Source organism: Vanessa tameamea, chromosome 30, assembly GCF_037043105.1.
Source record: "Vanessa tameamea isolate UH-Manoa-2023 chromosome 30, ilVanTame1 primary haplotype, whole genome shotgun sequence".
Classification (NCBI taxonomy): domain Eukaryota; kingdom Metazoa; phylum Arthropoda; class Insecta; order Lepidoptera; family Nymphalidae; genus Vanessa; species Vanessa tameamea.
Window position 1 is genome coordinate 978,629 of NC_087338.1, and position 16,836 is coordinate 995,464.

At 32.3% G+C, this 16,836-nt stretch overlaps 1 protein-coding gene across 1 annotated transcript in view; it reads right to left on the minus strand.

Annotated features, from left to right (window-relative positions):
* Positions 1 to 11,614, minus strand: part of LOC113391656 (scavenger receptor class B member 1-like) — a 48,428-nt gene extending 36,814 nt beyond the window's left edge. Inside the window, exon 1 of the mRNA XM_026627691.2 lies at positions 11,414 to 11,614. The gene's annotated coding sequence lies outside the window, so the exon portion shown is untranslated. The remainder of the gene's footprint in view (positions 1 to 11,413) is intronic.
* Positions 11,615 to 16,836: the final 5,222 nt, after the last annotated feature.

Consider the following 16,836-nt stretch of genomic DNA (forward strand, 5'->3'; position numbering starts at 1 on the left):
CTCAGAAGCCTCACGAAGTTGTCTTAAGTTTGTTTCTCTGATTTAAAATTTTTCCAACCGTGGAACCAGTAGAACGACTGTTTGAATTAGCTAAAAACGAAAAATGTTTTTACGAAACATAAAGATTTCCTAATGATGAAAAGGTCAGGTATTTTTATATACAATATATCGTTCTCAAAATCGAAATGTCCTAAGTCTACCAATATCTAGGTCTCAGGAGTACTTTAATATTCTATTGATCGGCAAATAATTATGACCTGAATTCTATATTGGCCTTAATACACCTAGCTCATGACCTAGTTTTTTAAACTATGGTCCAGTTAGCGTTTATGTGTTCTGATTTAGAACCTATATCTATAGCAATATGATTTTTTTTTGTTACACTTATTATTTGATAACTGCTGTGAGTTCAGTGACGAGCTTCAAAGGCTACCTAAGATCCTGGGTTAAAATCCAAGATCTCATTTTTTTGGAAGAAGCATGAGTTAGCGAGTAGCCCTAGCCTCCAATACGATGTTACGTCATAGGATGCCATAATTAATTTAATCACATTATTTCATATAATGTTTAAAATCGAAACTATTTATTTTACGTTATTATGTACTTATAAAATTATTGTTATAATTAGTTGTTTAATAATTTGATAAACTTTAATTGTTACTTTTTTATTTGGCACACTATTTAAGACTGGCACAAATGCATATACATACTTTTTTTTTTAAAAAGATTGATCTGTCACGAGAATTAATGAGACGATTGGAAGTGATTGAATATATTTGTTGGAGAATTATTATAAAACGTGATTTTATTTAGTCATCTTAAACTAATGAAATTACACATAGTTACATTTCCATGTCTCGGTTGACACGCAAGAGTCTGCGCTATTTCTGGTCGTGGTCGAATGTGAAATCGGACTTTAAAATTGAGGAACACAGTGAATGAAATCTTCTGTTTTCAAAAGAAATCAAATAAATTAAGCCCGTACAATGTAATACCAAATTTATAATGGTCATTACTAATTAAACTATGATTTGATCACGTTGAAGCTCTTAATACTGAACCAAAAGAAAAAATTATCAAATCATTAGAAATATTAAAAATTTCGCACGTCGCACGCGAATTTTCACGTTTATTCAACAGATTTTAACAAGCTTCGAAACCTATGACAGGTTTTGTTTTGATTTCGTTGTAAACTGACGACGTCTGTTCGCACGTTTAACATTTGTTTTTTTTTATACAGCCATAGCGCCGCTCTCTAAGCGTCCAGGAACTTTATTCCGCTCTCTAAAATTAATTCTTAGTTAAATCATAACAATTTAATAAATTGCAGTCAAGAATCCTTTTTAATTTCCTGCACATCTACGGCTGGAGCTCTTCAAAGTGAGACCATAACCGATTTTTTATGTGCAGCCATCGTCCCATAACCACTGGGACAAAAATCGGCTTACGCTATTAATATATAAGTTAATATTTTAGTCGACAACATATATCCGCAAAAATCGTATAATCGAGATATTTCGATATTAAATCCATTTTTAGATATTCAACGACATTAAGTCGAATGGGCGGCCATGTTTGTCGTTTACGGCTGTATAACATATGTTAATGTGGGTAATGAAGAGTTACGAGTTTATCGTGTTAATAAAACAATCAATTACAATTACTGACCACGCACATTATACGTATATTCTTACAGACTGTGAAAATAACTTTAAATAACAAATACAAATCAACAATAACATTAATTACCTACAATGAATAATAATTAAAAAACAAAAAGGTCAATTTTTTATGACTCGGAAGTAGTCCGAAGCATCCAAATTTCGCGCCAAAAATTCTTGTGTACATATGTCACTGAACACCTCTTTTGTCAATTTTGATGTTCTTTTGTGTGTATGTGTATTTAATTGGTATGGTTAGATTGAATGGCCCATCGATCGGCTCCAGGTATTGTTTTTACCAAAATTAATTAATTTAATTTAATTTTTATGTCACTCCAACGAAGTCGGGACCCTAATTATAAATATTTACGCAACAAAGTTACGTATAAGTTTATCACTTCAAGTAGTGCCAAGACCGATAGATAGATCTACTATGTTTGAAAAGTACTTCAAAATGTTGATTTTCCTAATAAAAAGGCTCCAAAAATATATTACAGCAAAATAACCATAAAATTAAATTAAATTTTAAACCTTTATTATTCCCGCAGAAACGCTGTCAGTCATTATGGTGACGTCAATTTGATAAAAGCAACAGTTGTGTATTTACGACCGGCACTCATTCAACGTTAACAGCTATAAATATTTGGTGTTTTTTGGGAAAATAATGAATTACAGTCGCTATCGCTGGAGTGTAATGTACAAATACTAGTGTGCCGTATATGCGCGTAGGTATTGGAGTAAACAATTGATAAAGCTCACATGTTCTATGACTAAAATGTTTCACATCTGTGTATCTCTTACTCTTTGATATCATGTATAAAAGTCATTAAAACATTGCATATATAAAACAGTGCGTCACAGTCCGTATAATTGTACCGTCTCGTTAATAAATCGTGAACCAGTTAGTGACTTTCATTATCCTCAACATCAGCCCAGCAATAATTGGTGACCCCGACGTTATTAATAATTAATATATAATAAAGCATTAAAACTCCAGAAAAGTTGTTTATCAAAGTGCCAGATGATATGAAATGACAGTTTTTGCCTATCTGACGTCACACCATGGCGGATGGAGTTTTAGATCACGTTATATACAGACTATAAATAACGACTTTTAATTTTAATATAATAAAATAATAATGAGTTTTTATGACTCAAAATCAAAATATTTCAGTATATTTCTACATTTATTTTAATTTTTATCAAATTTCATAATTTATTTTTAAGTGCCAAAAGTACTCTATTGCGATTCAACGGGGAAATGCTGTTCTTGTTACCATTCCACGCGGTCGTGATATGTTCAGTACTATATAACTATTTTTAATGTGTATAATACATATATATATATTCATATAGAAAATCGGTAAAAGCAAAACAGTTATTTTTTTTATGGGGGCAATAGACTATCTTTAGGATTAGTAAAAAAAAAAAAAAATTATAGAGTTTGAAAAATTATTGATATATGATAAAAATATTTTTTTTTTAAATTTCGACCCATTTCGAATTTCGAATACTATTATAACAATAATATTATAATACACATATTTTTTGAAACTATTGACGAGTTGTACTCTTATCAAAAAAAAAAAAAACCTAAAAGGAGTACAAAAAATAATTTAATTATTTAAATATACTACTTCATTGTTTACCTTCATGATTTGATGATTTTCGAATTCTATAAAAAAAAATAAACCCTATTTTGTATTAATTGCCACAACAAAACATTATCATGACCGAAATTGTCGGTCTGCGCGCTTGGCAGCACTCGAAAATAATGTCTATACTTCCCCAAACATTTTTTAGTAGACAATGATAAATCTCCACAGTAAACATTTTTGTAATCTTATATTAATTAATTTAATTAATTTAACAGCATTAATCGTTATCATAATTAAAAGCACGCAGGCCGTTTACCCTGACACATGTCAGGGTCCCAGTGTGCCTTAAGGCGTCATTTTATCCCCTTAATTATATTATCTTTTTATTAATAACAATACATTCAATAAACTTTCCATGTCAAGTTCACAGTGATGAAGTAAAGATTTATGTAGATATTAAAGTCTTTATGCTGCTGCCACACTGCAGTGACTTGATACTCAAAACATATCATGTATTGCACTTTATATCATTTAGTACCAGTTTTATCAATAGTTATGTCAGTAAGAAATATATAAGTGAATGAGGGCACAAACGCCCAAATAGTCTGCATCGAAATTGTACACCCCCCCCCCCTATTTACTGAGGAAGTGGTAATGAGATGTCGTGTTCGGCTAACCTAAGGGTATTTTATATTCAACCTACAGAAGCAACTTACGCAATAGCACTGCCTTAAATTAAATATATTTAGATAGTGTCGCCCTCCAAAGAACTAAAACAAACTAGTCGACATTCATTTAGTGTGCAAAGCTACGCTTGACTTTGAAACTCAATACTACCCTTGGCTACTATTTTTTTCGACGCGTTCTCTCTTTGACAGTCCATCTAGACGTATAAATAATCAAAGAGCACTGCTGATGTTTTTTATATCGGAAATCATTTAGACTCTTAGACTACTCACTAAAAACCAATGGTAACCATTTTTCAGGACACGTCACAGGATTGCTTCAGCATACTATAGTAGTGACGTGTAGTCCCGATAGTCGGCCTACCTGTGCAGGCATTCATTCCTTTAGAGGTTACCGCCATCTAGCGGTGAGTTGCAACAGAATAATATGAAAATCAGTCCCATAACAAATACATAAATACTAATAAAGACAATCTGGTGTTATCGTACGGGTGAAAGTACATTATTTACCCAACAGCAATTATTTATATATAGTGACAGGATTATAAATAAAACCAATAATTCTTATACATGACAACTGTTGAAAACATTGTAATTAACACAAGTATATATTAAATAAAACAATAAACAATAAACAATAAACAATATTATTATTATCTTTAAGTTCCCCTTTAAATAATATCAAAGCGTCGTTGACTGTGCAATGTCATAAGCTATCGTACTTATCTTAAATAGACTGGTTGTCGCCTGCGGCTTCAGTTTAATGAACATATTGTTGTTAATGAAAAGATAATAAAAATAAGGATATAAAATGACTCCTTGAGTGACACTTGGATATGTCAGTGTAATGGCTCATTTTTAGGTTTAAGTTGTCAGGTGTTAGGTATCAAAAAGTAGCCTGTGTCCTTCCTTGGACTTCAAGCTTACAACAACAACAGCCTGTAAATATCCCACTGCTAGGCTAAGGCCTCCTCTCCTTTTGAGGAGACGGTTTGGAGCACATTACACCACGCTGCGCCAATACGGGTTGGTGGATACACATGTGGCACAATTTCGTTGAAATTAGACACATTCAGGTTTCCTCACGATGTTTTCCTTCACCGCCGAGCACGAGATCAATTATAAATACAAATTAAGAACATGAAAATTCAATGGTGCTGGCCTGGGTTTGAACCCGTAATCATCGGTTAAGAGGCACGCGTTCTAACCAATATCATGTTTCAGTTCGAGGGATGAGTGGTTGTAACTACAGGCATAAGGGATATAAGGTCGGTAGCGCGTGACCTTCAGCTGGTTGCAACTCCGTTAACCAATAATAAATAGAAACCAAACATACTCCACTAAACCTAAAGGCCTCCACAGAGCTGCGATGCGACTCTTTGCGACATACTTTAAGTTGACTTTAAGCGACCTTGAACCTTGCTGGAGCTACCGTGAAAAATAAATTTGTTTTAAAGAATATATTATAATCATTAAGATGTTAGAAATAATTAATTTTATTTCTTTTTTGCAATAATGATTAATATAATATAATATTTATTTTATATAGTTTTTATATTAATAAATAGTTCTTTATTTTTTTGTTGTTTTTGTATAACATACTATGTTATAGAAGAGTTGGTCCCTCTGACATGAGTATGTATAATACTCGCTAGAGTGCCTAAAATTTTATTTTAATTAAATTAATATTCATTAATTTGCATAAAATTTGAATTCGTTTTAATATGAAATCATCTTAACCGATGATTTCGGGTTCAAGCCCAGGCAGGCACCACTGAATTTTCATGTGCTTAATTTGTGTTTATAATTCATCTCGAGCTCGGCGGTGAAGGAAAACATCGTAAGGAAATTCTGCCACATGTGTATTCCACCAACCCGCATTGGAGCAGCGTGGTGGAATATGCTACAAACCTTCTCCTCAAAGGGAGAGGAGGTCTTAGCCCAGCAGTGGGATATTTACAGGCTGCTAATGAATTCGTTTTATAGATTTAATTGTTGTATCTAATACATTTTCTGATTAAAAATAACTGGTGATGACCGGGCGATGGCCCGCGTCTTTGCTCGCGGTTAGGGGTTTGATCGTCATCCATAGAGGAATTGGGAATGAAGAGTTGAAAGTATTTTCCTCAATTTTAAAGATGAAAAGTATATAGTCTTATATATTTCCAGAAACACTGACCACTCCTGAGTATTGGAAAATTAAATAATAAATAAATAAAAATATTTATTATTCATAATCTTTTGACACGTTATACTCTGACATTACATAGTTCAATTCCTTTAATAATAATAATATAATATAATATGTAGGTGGTACAATGCTATACATTATTGAGTCAGAGTGAACGTCTGTGTCCGTGCTAGTATAAACTGTGTTACAGACACAAATTGAGGCCATAGTCCATCACGCTAGTCCAATGCTGGTTGAACGGAAGACATGACTGCGGAAAGTCAGAATGGCGAGCCATGGGACCAATATTTTGCGTTGTATTCCATCATTGTAATTAGTAAAAAGTATTTTTTTTTATATATATATATACATAGCAAACTAGCAGGAGTGAGCCTCCTGATAGAAAGTAACTACCACCAATAATATTTGCAACACTGAGCGGCTAGCAGGTGCGTTACCGGCCTTTAAGAAATGTGTACGCTCTTTTCTTGAAGATTCCCAAATCGTATCGGTTCTGAAAAACTTTTTCCACAGAGACTAACGAGAGCTTGAATCTATGGTGTTTGTTATGGTGGAATTGTCATTTAAATTATCGATAAAGTTATAGAAATTGAAAGTGAAATGTAACTGTATATAACTAATTATAAATGATCGCCTCCCTGCTGCTTCAAACAACTAAAATATAATTATCATTGTACATAATAATGGTTAAAAAAATATATGTATATATCCCGCTGAGTTTCTTTCGCCGATTCTTCTCAGGTCCGAGGTGCTAAATTCCGAACCGGTGGTAGATTTTTGACAATCAATAAGCAAGTGTAAACACTTCTATATTGAATAAAGATTTTTGACTTTGACTTTGACTTTGAGTTAATTCGAATATTGTGTTATAATATAGAGAGATATATTAATCAAGAACTGTTTATAGAACTCGGCTGCTTATTTTTATTTCCTCTTCAATTCTCCAAAAACAGTCGCGTTTTAAAAAAGAATGTCTACTTAATATCCATATTCCGTGTTTCTCGCTAATATTAAAATATACCTTATTCAATTTGACTCTTACTTGGTGGTAGGGCTTTTTGCAAGCCCGTCTGGGTAGGTACCACCCACTCATTATATATTTTGCCGCCAAACAGCAGTACTCACTATTGTTGTGTTGTCGTTTGAAAGGTGAGTCGGTGTAACTACAGGCACAAGGGACATAACATCTCAGTTCCTAGATCATTATATCATTTTGATGTGCAGAAAAATAAAGATAATTCTTGATTGTCTTTTACTAAATTGTTATCTAACAAATAATTGTTTAAAAACTTTTGAAAAAAAGTTACTGACCGCTCTAAAAAAAACAAATGAAAAAACGTACTATACTACGACATATATAAAATTAAAGTAAATTGTTATCAATAACCTGAAGTAATGTGTACTATTTGATATTAAAAAAAAAATAAACATTTAACCTTTCATCATTTTGGCGCCTAATGTAGATGAGTGACTTGCAGTTTACAATGAAATGAAATCAAAACAAAACCTGTCATAGGTCTGGAAATTCCTAAAAATTATTTTGATCTATCTCGTAGGGTTCAGCCAGCGTTTGCAATGTAAGCGAAAACAGATAATTTTAGAAACCTCTAAAATTATCAGCGTTCCTCTACTATATTGTGCATGTATTATATATATAAACCTTCCTCATGAATCAATCTATCTATTAAAAAAAACCGCATCAAAATCCGTTGTGTAATTTTAAATGACAATTTTATTTCTCGTCATTTATCTAGAATAAAATTCCGCAGATAATTTTAACTTTGCCGATTCATAATTTCAAGTTATTTGTAAAAAGTACAGTAATAACAAAAGCATATAATTCAATACAATATTATATAGATGATAAAAATGTGTCTCGGTAATACTAGTTGACTTCCAGGATATATTATATATGTATGTACATATATAATTGTATTTAACTAACACAACTTTGTATTTTAAATGTTGAAAAAGAGTAACTACTGAGTTTATTGATCGGTTCTTCTCGGTTGAATCTACATTCCGAACCAGTGGCAGCACTAATATACTTTGTAAAATGATGATTTAAAATTGCTTGTAAAAGCCTACTTGAATAAAGTATGTATATTTTGATTAATCCTGAAACGTAATCAACGTTTTTTTATTTCATGGTCTGTTATTTAATACGTGTTATATAGTGAAAGGAACTTCCTACCAACGACGCCTCTCTCTTAATAAAGTATTTCAATATAAGTTATGAGCGTGAGAACTACTATAAGCTATGGTTCCACGCATCAGGGCCGGATCTACCATACGGCTTTTTGGGCTTCAGTCCAGAGCCCTGTGGATTCAAGGGGCCCCAACGAAGTCAAGTCAAAGTCAAAAATAGACCAAAATGCGAAAGAATCCATCATTTTATTAAATTAAATATATCGTATGGTTTTCGAATCCTGCAATTAATCAAAACCATTCAATTAATTTCATTCAAGACTACGTTCAGGTGTGTCTTCAGTGGGGCCCCTGAGTATTATTAGCCCAGGGCTTTTTAACTCACGGTCCGGCCCTGCCACGCATTGGAAGAGCCTGGTTTAAAAAGCTCCAAAACATTGTCCAAAAGAAGAGAGATCTTTGTAGTGGAAAATTTACAGTCGGTTACTTATGTTAAAGTTCTTATATAGGTTATATTATTTACTAGCTACTAGACCCGGCATCACACGGGTAGAATAAGGATCTACATAAAACAATTCTATCATAATATAATAATATATATACCTCTCTATTGATCGGATTTTTTTTCCGACAACTTCCAAATGAATAACTCCGTCCAATAGTAAAAAACGCATTAAAATCCGTTTGGTAGTTTATGAGTTTGTCGAGTACACACGCGGAGGGACTTTAATATATAACTTGTAGTCATATTATACTTTTAATAATTGTAGCTCATCTTTACTAACAATTTAGTTGATATTGCTTAACCGTACAAAGAGAATAATCCGGTCACATTCGGTCAATCTTAAAGCTAAATTTATTAACCAACACGACCGTCCTTGGACATTCACTGAGATTAATATATATATATTTCGGTTAAAACGTCGTGAGTTCATTGAAATTTAATTTAACATAATAAGATTAGGGTTAGATTAGGGTTTAAGGGGTTAAGATTAGGTTTGCCAAATCATATTCTTGGCTATGCGGACAAATTAACAAGCGGGACCTACTTACAAAAAAAATTACAGAAAAACGATTGATAGACGATTTTTTTTTATCATTCGGTTTATTTGGGTATCTCTCGTCGCCATTATCAATTAACCAAATCCATTTAAGGTATACGTCACTCAACGTTAAATCTTACTAAATTTGAATAGGATCTCTAACTAGTTTGACCATAAAGCGGGACATTTCGCTGTACCGAAACATATATCGCGGTACATATAGTCATATTTAAATCACGGAGATGGGACGTCCCGCTTCATAGACGTTGTTTTATGCCTCTGCATTGCCGTTCTCTACTCCAGGGTGTTTGTTTGGTCATATATACTGGTCATATATACTACGTAGCGGTATATATATTATATATACTTAATATTATAAATATGAAAGTAACTCCGTCTGTCTGTCTGTCTGTTGTTCTTTTACTGCCAAACTAATGAACCGAATTTGGCGAAATTTGGTATGAAGCAAACTTGAACTCCAAGGAAGGACACAGGCTACTTTCTATTCCTACCACAGACAACCAACCCCCTAAAACGCGAGTGAAGCCGAGGGCGACAACTAATTAATAAAAAAATTAGGCGGTCGACCAATTGATCCACCTGATTCCGTGGTCAATACTGCCCAAAGCCATTAGTATTGTAAGAAAACAACCCCAATGAAAAAAATCCGCACATCTCCAATGCGCCACCAACTATGAGAACTAAGAAGATATGTCTCTAGTGCCTGAAGTTAAACTGGCCCACACAACCTTCAAACCGGAACAAAAACACTGAGTATTACCGCTGGGTGGTAAAATCTATGATACCTACCCAAAAGATCGCTACGCAAAGCCCAGTAAAATACTATATTAATAAGAAAATATTATTTTACGAACGCAACTTATATTTTATTTTATCTCATATTTGTTTATTGATTTTCATTTATTATAATTTATTTTATAACTATCAGTTTCGAAGTTTAATTGCTGGGCGTCCTGTGACAGCTCTTTTTTTTAATTCTAATCCGAGACGTTTCAAGCAAAGCCTGGTTTTTAAATTTTCAATTTGTTTATAATTCATCTCGTAAAGAAAAACCTGTATCAATAAAACTCTGCATCATGTATCCTTCCTTATCCCGCACTCGGTATTGGAATAGCGTGATAGAATAAACTCCATTTAAAAAGGAGAGGAGAGCGGGACGTTTATTGGTCGTATTTCTTTTTTCTTTGTAAATTACATTTGATTGAGTTGGATCAAACTCTGCCACGCGAGTACTCACCAACTCGCATTGGAGCAGATCTTTGCCAAACAATGGGTGATTTATTGGTTAATTTATTACTTTAGGTTTACACTGAGTATTCCTTTTTTGAAATTCGGAATACTTTTTTTCATAAACGATTATTTTTAAAAGCTATGAATTCGATATTATATAATTCATTATATTTGTTATGCCATGTTAAATAAGATGTGTATTATTTAAACTTGACATTATTCAAATTCTTAAATACCTATTGTGTTAAAAATGGTAAGCGAAAAAATAATAATATACGTTTGTCATTGTATAATTAATAAAAAAAAAACCGGAAGCAATTACTTTTTTGAATTATTCATTTAAACTGCTAACAATTTTCTAATTGATAGTTATTTAATTTAAATTAGTTTTACTTTTTTTACTGAAATGAATCTCAAAACACTCGAATTTGAAACAGTTATTTCAATTTTTTTTTAATTTTTATTTTGGTACAATTTTAATTAACACTCGATATTAAGGCAAACCACCGTATGAAGTGTCTACGTATTTCTCTTGAACTGGGGTCAAACATCTACGTTCACTATAAACCACTGGTCTCTTGCCAGTAATAGTTAAAATATTTTATAAATGTTACTATAAATCTAGTCTTTTGGCATTTAGCAGAAATCTAGGTTGTTTCTACCCTGACCTCAAAACAATTATTAAAAAATAAATAACGCTAAACCCAAACCATTAGTGATCAAATAATTATGTTAAATATTAAAAATAACAAATAATATTGGTCGATTTTTATCAATAAAAAAGTAAAAAGAAATAATAACTTAAAAATAATAATTAAACTTTTTTTTATCTTACCTTAAAATTATGTATGTCCAAATAAAAATAAAAACAAAACTGATTCTAAATTCAGATAAAATTAAAAATAATTATAAATCAATTTTAGCTATTTCATTTGCAATAAAACATAAATATTAAAAAATTGAACTGTCAAAACGCGCGCTTTACCGCGGTGTCTTCGTGCGGTGTTGCGAAACGATGTGATGTGACTACAGCCATTCATCTTGGCCTCGACTAATAACGATAATGCGTTATTACTATTACAATCATTAATAAGCATTTAACAATTAAAAACTATTTTGATGTCACACGAAAGTGAGATTATACTAATATTAGAAAGAGATGGATTGTTTTTTTTTTTTATTTATTTATTTGACACTAAAAAGGTCACTATTTTAGTGCTTAATAATTTTTTTTGTTTATTCATTAGGGTTTTTTTAAGATACATGAAAAAATACTAATCCTATTAATATACAACTTTCAGATTATAATAATTTTCAGGACGTACATAAGTTATGTATGTTATATAATATGTTAATGTGAAAAAAAATCCAGAATGATTGCAAGCAAAGGAAAATAGCAACTTTGAAGGATTATTGTATATTTAAATTATAATTTTTTTGTGATATAATTTATTATATCAACATATTAAAGATAATTTCGGTCAGTTAAGTGCATAGCCAGAGACTTCTGCTAACTACATATACAAACATTTATAATATATAACTATAAGATGCTTACAAAGAAATAATAATCCGTAATAATATAATTATATCTAATAAGATAAATCACAAACTATTTTAATATTAAAATAATTGGTAAAAATATTTAATTTGATTTATTTATAAGTCAATAATATTTTTTACAAATAATTAAAAATATATTTAATTTTAATTATTTTCTGTAAATATAAATTTGGGCTTTACACGTTGATATCTCGATCTAATTTATTGTCACAAAATGCACGGGTAGACACGATGTCAAATGTCAATTAACACTTCATGTTGTCCTTCTAACAGACCTTGGCAACTCTTTAGCCAACTTTGCAGAAGATATGCACCAGTGTGTGTACAACTAAACAATCCGATTTATTTAACACATACAAAACAAACACAAGCGAACGTGTTTGATAAAAGTTATGATGATTTTGATTTAATTAATCACTTTTATGAGACTATTTACACGCACTTAAAAAAAAAAATTGACGAGATCAAAATGAATTTAAAAGAATTGTTTAGTTAGGTATGTAGATTCTATCGAGAAGAACCGTCAAGTAGTTACACTTTTACACCAATTAAATTATATACAACCTATTTCAATCGAAGGAGTAATGATAAACAAACATTAATTAGATTTATATCCCAAGCAATTTACTTATAACTGCTATATCATGCACTACATTTTTTTATTATTAGATATTTAGATATAATACAATAATAACTTCACTTATATTCGCTTTAATTTAACTTCCAAAATTCCGATTACAACTTCGACGCCATTTTATTGCAAATCCATAAAATTCAAGATTTCGTTCAATGATCCCGCGTTTCAATGTCAAAGTTGTTTATTTTGATTACTCCTGTTAAAATAAATAAAAGTGGTTGTAATAATATAAACTTTAATATATCTGAACAAACTCATTTAATACAACTTTAACAACAACTAAATTAGGTAAATGGCGCAAGAGGGGACGCCATACTTGAGTGCGCGCGCGTCCCGAACTCGCCTCCTTAACACTCCCGATCACAGTAACGAACCGGCTATTGGCGCGCGCGACGCGGGCGACATCTTGAGTCGTTCAGAAATCCGTTCTCTATAAAAGTATATTAATTAAATGTGATTAAATTATTAAACTTTAGCTATGTATCATCTATGATTTCAATTGTTATATAGAAAAGTGTACATTATATAAAATATCCTTTTATTTTTAAATGTATTATTTTTATTATGCTGATAAGTATTGCACGCGCTCTAAAAAACTACTGTCTGAATTCGTTGCGTTAATGAGGAAGGTTATAGGCTGCATAATTTCACGCTATGATGCCATAAATGTTAACCGATATGGCAAACTGCTTTTAACGTGCGTGCGTAATATATTTTTAATGTGAAATATTTACGCCTCGAGGGTATGATCGACTCGTTACGAAGACGGCAAACGGCATAAAGCTCTCTGATGCTGTGATGTATCATATTTTTTTTTATGATGTAATTAGACGGTCTAGCATATGGGCTACCCTATGGTAAGTGGTCATCAACGCCCATAGACAATGACGCTGTAATATTAACCATTCTTTATATCATCAATGCGCCACTTAACTTCAGAACTAAGATGTTATGTTCCTTGTGCCTGTAGTTACACTGGCTCACTGACCCTTCAAACCGGAATACAACAATACTGTTTATTCCTGTTTAGCGGTAGAATATCTGATATGGAATATGAATATGGAAAGGTGGTACATACCCAGACGGACTAGCACAAAGTCCTACCACCAGGTAAAATCTCCTTCGCCGCGAGTCTCCACTGTCTTAATTTTTATGTGTAACTAAGGCGCGTAAACTAAATACTTCGTTGATATATATTATCATAATAATTAAATATACACATATATTCATTTAAATTATTAACTTTATATAAATTAAGTTTTTTTTTAAATTCATATTTCAGTAGATTTTACCAAGCCAGTCGAGCCTGTAAATTAAATATAAAGCCGCCAATTTTGATTACTTAGACCATCATTTCCGAATGCCGTATGCCTTGTCAATTAAAAAAAACGAAATGTCAAAAATGGCGGCAACATTACCAATCGCTTACTCAATAACATAATATATAATTGTGTTTGAATTTTTACGCATATTTATGTAAGAGTTATTTTATATGCGTAATTTTGACGTAATTAATCGTGAACATCGAGAATTTATTTACATACTTTTGTATTTAATTATTTCGTTTTTAAAGGCAGGCAGTTACCTGTAAATGTACCAAGAAATCAAAAATCAAAATCAATATATATATACTTTATTCAAGAAGGTTTTTACAACACTTTTGAATCGTCATTTTACAAACTATATTAAGTATATGTACCACTCAGTTACTCTTTTTCAACATTTCATTCACAGCCGATCAAAGCCTGAAACTGCTTCCTCAGTCAAAGGCCTTCCTTAAGGGAGGTTAGGGGTCGGTACGAGTACGTACACTTGTGACCAGGGGCGTATCTATGGACAGACTTGATGGTAGGTCTTTGTTCAAGCACCACCAATTCATCCATTATTAATCACATATTCTACTACCAAACAATAATACTTAAGATGTGTTCCGGTTTGACGACCGAGTGAGCCAGTGTAACTACACGCACATGGGACATAACATCTTAGTTCCCATATTGGTGACGCATAGCAATTTAGAAAACAGTGATTCTAACAGCGCAAATGTATTTGAAGTTACTTACCATCAGGTGGTCCATTTTCCCGTCCGCCTCCAATCCGAAGAGAAAAAAATTCGAGTAATAATTCTCCAGATTTTTTTTGTTTACCTTTCCTCTTCTCCCAATTAACATTATTAAAGTAGAAGTAGATCAATAAGTTCAATGCGGCTTACTATTCATTGCTTGCATTCTAAAGAAGAGCATACCATACCCAGCAATGGAACATTATTATTATTTGTGATGTATGTAGGTGGACGAGTAGATGGGCCACCTGGTTACCACCACCCATAGACAATGACGCTGAAAAAAATGATATACCTTTCCAACATCGTCAATGTGCCATCAAGCTTGGAAACTAAGGTGTTATGTCCCTCGTGCATATCTGTAATACTGAGTAATACTTCTGTACGGCGGTAGAATATCTGATGAGTAAGTGGTACATACCCAGGCCTACCACCAAGTGATTATTGAAGACATTATAGGATTCGCAAGCTTATTTACCAAGTTGAAAATATACTCGTATCAAATCATTACATATTAGAAAAAAGTTATATAAAAAAATATATTATTATGTATGTATTTATGTATATGTTTGTATGTTTAAATTATATTTTTGAGTTACACCTTGAAAATGTCAAGGTACGACAATTGTCGTGATTTGATAACGCGCCGCTAAGTGTAGGAAATAAACCGTTAATTATAATGACCCCTGTAACGAAAAGCGAATTTAAAAATATAACGCTTTATATGTATTTGCTCCTGTCATTTTGTAAGTTATTAATAGTTAGAAGGTTCAACCTGTAAAGTAACAATGTTGGGCTAAGGAGTTCTCTTTCTTTGAGGAGGAGTTTTGGAGATTTTTCTAACACACTGATCCAATGCTGCTTAGTAGATATAGGGTACAATATCATTGAAATTAGACACATGCAGGTTTTCTCACGATGTTAGCCTTCACCACCGATCACGAGGAATTGTGATACAAAAATAGCTTGACTGGACTTGTCCCGGAATCACAGATTAAGATGCATGCGTTCTAACCAATCTATATATCTATCTATCTATCATAATCCGATGGGAACTTCCAGGCTCCGGGCTGTTACTAAGAATTTTTCGACTTTTATTTACCTGAGTTGCGGTTAAACCCGACGGTTAAGTACGACGACCTCCGTGGCCGAGTAGTGTGTACACCGGTTTTCACTACGCCACTCCGAGGTCCCGGGTTCGATTCCCGGCCGAGTCGATGTAGAAAAAGTTCTTTATTTTTCTATGTTGTCTTGGGTCTGGACGTTTGAGGTACTGTGGGTCGTTACTTCTGATTTTCCATAACACAAGTGCTTTAGCTACTTACATTGGGATCAGAGTAATATACATATTATGTGATGTTGTCCAATATTTTTTTTTTTTAAATAAGTACATTTTATTTATATGTAGACCTTTTATCTAGCCACTAAACAAATGAGGCAATCAAAAATTATATACGTTTAATCATATAATGTCATCTGTTCATGAGCAATTCAGGCGCCAGTCTGTCTGGTTTCCCTTTCTGTTACGCACACGGCAGCGGCAGGCAATAATGTACATACACCTAATTCTAATGTACATAGGTACATATTTAACAATTGTAACTAAGAATAAAATATATTTTATAATCAATATTTTTTTTATTAATAAATAACTTTTCCTTACATTATCATATTAATTTACATAAAATCTACGTAATAATAGTTTATTACTTTCTCAAGTTAAACAATTTAAATGTTAAATAGTTCAACTTATATAAGTTATCACTTCTGTCGGGCGTCCCGAGAGGTCCCGTTTTTATTGCTAAAAACAATAATTGTAAAATGTGACTTTAAAAAAAATCCTGCCGAGTTTCTGGCGCCGATTCTTCTCAGGTCCAAGAGGTCGGAAATAAACACTATTTCCGAACCAGTGGTAGATTTTTGACAATAAATAAAGATTTTTGACTTAGACTTTGGCCGGTAAATAGCAATTGCAGAAGAAAAAGATAAACACCGC